Here is a 4666-nt window from a genome sequence, read left to right as displayed (position 1 = left end):
ATATTATGAAACAAAGTGGTAAAAAAAATCTTTATACACATATGTATATGTATAGAAATATAGTCAATTGCACTCATATCATGTAATATGTATAAACAGTGGTACTCACACTGTGCCATAAGGTTTCTGTCACACACTGTCTTTCAAACTGTTGGCTGGGAAGCTTTGAAAGCTTTTATAAAGAGCGAAACAAAGCTTTCAAAATTTTTCAACCCAACAAACAATTAAATGAAACGATAGTTAATCGGTTAAAATGTAGCAAAGTGCTATATAATCAAAATATACATACATATGTAATACCGTAAGAGGTTTTCAATATGTATGTATATTTGAGAATAAATAATCATAACATAAGTTACTTTCTAGAAGACTGCCAATTTACTTGTTCATTTGGGTTTCACAGAAATTACAATTAAAAGAAACAAGTAAGGAAGAGCTAAGTGTCACCGAACATTTTATACTCTCGCATGATAAAGTGATAATCGAGATTTCATTATCCGTCATTTACATATTTTTTTATTTTGCTGCAAAATTAATTAGATTAGTAGTTCCTGAGATATGGTTTTTGGTCCATAAGTGGGCGAGGCCACGCCCATTTTCAATTTTGAAAAAAAGCCTGAGTGCAGCTTCCTTCTGCCATTTCTTCCGTAAAATTTAGTGTTTCTGACGTTTTTTGTTAGTCAGTTAACGCACTTTTAGTATGGGAGGTGGGCGGAGTTATTATCCGATTTCTTCCATTTTTGAACTGTATATGGAAATGCCTGAAGGAAACGACTCTATGAGTTTGGTTGACATAGCTATAGTAGTTTCCGAGATATGTACAAAAAACGAGTAGGGGGCGGGGCCACGCCCACTTTTCCAACACAATTGCGTCCAAATATTCCCCTCCCTAATGCGATCCTTTGTGCCAAATTTCACTTTAATATGGGCCTAATGACACTTTATAGGTTTTCGGTTTTCGCCATTTTGTGAGCAAATCGCCATTTTGCCCATCTTCGAACTTAACCTTCTTATGGAGCCAAGGAATACGTGTACCAAGTTTCATCATGATATCTCAATTTTTACTCAAGTTACAGCTTGTATATATAACCCTATATCTGACTTTTTTAGTTTTAGGACTTACAAACAACCGTTATGTGAACAAAACTATAATACTCTCCTTAGCAACTTTGTTGCGAGAGTATAAAAAATGTTTATAAATATTGTTAACAACTCATTGGTTCACAAAATATAGGTCTAAATTTGGTTCTTTAGAAACTGAACTGGCATTTTTCAAACAACATTAGTCAGACTTTTTTCATAATTTTAAAATTCTCAATTTATTCGTCAAAATCTATGTCGTTCCCCTCAAACAAATCTCCCTTGGCCCCATAGCGATTCACGTTTAATGTTTTCAATTGACTCAAAACGGTTTCCCCGGACTGGTCATTTGAGTTTCCTGAATAGCCAGAAGTCACACGGAGCTAAATCAGGCAAATACGAAATAACCCATATAACGGTACTATTCAAAACTACTAAAAGCGCAAAAAATCAGTAACTAAAATTACGCCAGAGGCATTCAACTTTACTTCCGAGACGGTATCAGAAGCCTTTATAGGAGCCGGCTTGGAAATTGGACGATGGTCGTGGCACCGTCCACTTTATGACGAAATGACATATCTCAGGACCCGACCGACCAATTTCGACTAAACTTAGTACGTGGAATTTTTATCAAATTTTATATCACAGTATGAAAAAGGGTGCAATCGGACAGAATCCTTTCCTGACAATAGTATTTCTGTTTATCAAAAATGGGTTCAGTACTTTCCTGTGACCCCATATACCTAATATAAAGATTTTCGAACTTTCAGGTGACTTTATACCGCATATATTGGCCAATAGTCCTTTCTTACTTGTTACGAATAGCTTCGCGCCAATGATGCATAACATTCAAATAGGTTTCCTTATTGACAGTTTGGTCAGTCGAAAGGCATTCGGAGGATACCGCCTGGATTATGAATTTTCTTGCTTTGACGTGGTTTTTCGGCTTCAGCTAACTTTTGCCATGATATTCGGCCGTTTAATCGACCTTTTAGGGCTCTTAGGCATAGATCCAAGATTCATCGGCAGAAATAATACGTTTCATAACATCCTATTAGTCGGAAAGCATTGTTTCACAGACATTAACGCGACGCTGTTTTTCGAAACAATTGAGTGATTTTGAAACGAATTGTCCTTTCAATATTTTTAGGCCCAAATAATCTTTCGAAATATTTTTCACTGATCCACTGATTCCAACGATGCCAGTAAGATCTTTGACTGTTAATCGTCGATTCTGAAGCACCAATTTTTTTTTATTTTGTTGATTCCCCAAGATGAGGATCACGCTTGCACTGTTACAGAATACTTCAAGATACTAAGCTCATCTCATCTGGCTTTGATATCGTAAAGATCGCAAAGATTTTTAACCATATCGCCGGAATGATGAAATAACATATAAAAGAAGAACGTGAGGTCCAGCCATCAATTAATAACTGCTTTAATTTGCAAATTCATCAGCTTTTCATTGACCGGCAGTTCCGCTGTAAGCAAGCACCATCCAGTAACCTTTTGCAATTAAAGATGAGACTCGACATGATGACCAAGAAAGTTAGTGAGCTCAAACTAATATCACCGAACTGCCGCATCTAATTCCTATTTGCGAAAAATGCGACCGTGTGACAGGCGTTAGTAGAATGATTACACATTAACCGTAGGAGTTTGTGGGATTATCTTTTGGTTAATTGGACAGAGTACACCTACATAAGTTCCAATCGGCAGGTATGCTGTCTGTATAAGAGCTGATAATTTTTTGACCCAATCGTCACCATATTTTATATCACATACAGATATTACTCGTATATACTCGTATCGTATCAGCAATATTATATACTCGTATATAGATACTCACCTTTTTGATTTGCCACCTATAAGTAATTCATCAATTCAAATATTACCGCGTGTAAAATACATATAGAGTAATGTATGTATGTATTAGTGTATTTGGCCAATTTTTTTACGAATAGACTTATCAAAACAAATCACTCTAATCAATTGTTGTCAGCATTAAAAACTCGAACATGTCGCGCATAAATAATCAGTTTCGCATTCCGTCAACAATATTTGGCCCAAACAAATCCCTACATACACACTTACACATACGTATTTTACAAAGGTGATATGGTCAAACAATAACCATAAAAAGTGTGTTTTTGTATGGGGATGTAGCTCAGATGGTAGAGCGCTCGCTTAGCATGTGAGAGGTACGGGGATCGATGCCCCGCATCTCCAATTATAACTAAATAATTTTATAGTTTTGTTATAATATTTAGATGTTTTAGATCCAAAAATCCTTTAAAGGATAAAGGATATGCTTTTGTGTGTTCGTGACCTTCGATATATAAAAGGTTGAATTTTCATAGATATTAAATATGTTTTAAGCACAATAACCCTCATTATATCTAAGATTTTTAACATATATATATTTTTTTTATTTTTAATATACTTTAGAGCCCTTAAAATAGGACAACAATTTTAGGGTTGGTTGTACAGAAATTTTACTTCTTCATGATTATCTCTGTAATTACTGATGCGAAGCTAATTGAAGCCAACTTAACGTGGATCTTCCAAAAGAGCCAAGGCCTACCTTTGCACTCGATAACTCTATAACAATAGACACTTTTGTTATGGATTTAACGTAATTTGCGCACGCAAAACACGGGGCTACAAAAGGCAGTTGTAAAACACACAGGTAAAACAACGATATGGTTTTTGGTCCATAAGTGGGCGACGCCACGCCCATTTTCAATTTTTAAAAAAAGCCTGGGTGCAGCTTCCTTCTGCCATTTCTTCCGTAAAATTTAGTGTTTCTAACGTTTTTTGTTAGTCGGTTAACGCACTTTTAGTGATTTTCAACATAACCTTTGTATGGGAGGTGGGCGAGGTTATTATCCGATTTCTTCCATTTTTGAACTGTATATGGAAATGCCTCAAGGAAACGACTCTATCGAATTTGGTTGACATAGCTATAGTAGTTTCCGAGATATATACAAACAACTTAGTAGGGGCGGGGCCACGCCCACTTTTCCAAAAAAATTACGTCCAAATATGCCCCTTCCTAATGCAATCCCCTGTGCCAAATTTCACTTTAATATCTTTATTTATGGCTTAGTTATGACACTTTATAGGTTTTCGGTTTCCGCCATTTTGTGGGCGTGGCAGTGGGCCGATTTTGCCCATCTTCGAACTTAACCTTCTTATGGAGCCAAGAAATACGTGTACCAAGTTTCATCATGATATCTCAATTTTTACTCAAGTTACAGCTTGCACGGACGGACGGACGGACAGACAGACAGACAGATATCCGGATTTCAACTCTACTCGTCACTCTGATCACTTTGGTATATAACCCTATATCTGACTCTTTTAGTTTTAGGACTTACAAACAACCGTTATGTGAACAAAACTATAATACTCTCCTTAGCAACTTTGTTGCGAGAGTGTAAACACGTTAACTACGGCTGCACCGAAGCTAAAATATCCTCCACAGGTTCAAATTTTCCTAATAAGAACTTGATTTTGATCGATAATTTTGTATGGCAGCGTTATGGTACGTTATAGAGTTTCGATCTAAAAGCTTTTTTTGGAT

At 36.2% G+C, this 4666-nt stretch overlaps 1 non-coding gene across 1 annotated transcript; it reads left to right on the top strand.

Moving 5' to 3' along the window:
• Nucleotides 1-3236: 3236 nt before the first annotated feature.
• Trnaa-agc (transfer RNA alanine (anticodon AGC)) lies at nt 3237-3309 on the top strand. Its single transcript has one exon. It is a non-coding gene; the product is annotated as a tRNA-Ala (tRNA).
• The last annotated feature ends 1357 nt before the right edge of the window (nt 3310-4666 follow it).

This window comes from Bactrocera neohumeralis, chromosome 2 (genome assembly GCF_024586455.1).
Source record: "Bactrocera neohumeralis isolate Rockhampton chromosome 2, APGP_CSIRO_Bneo_wtdbg2-racon-allhic-juicebox.fasta_v2, whole genome shotgun sequence".
NCBI lineage: Eukaryota > Metazoa > Arthropoda > Insecta > Diptera > Tephritidae > Bactrocera > Bactrocera neohumeralis.
Note: the sequence above shows the minus strand (reverse complement) of the source record. Positions and strands in the feature narration are given on the sequence as shown.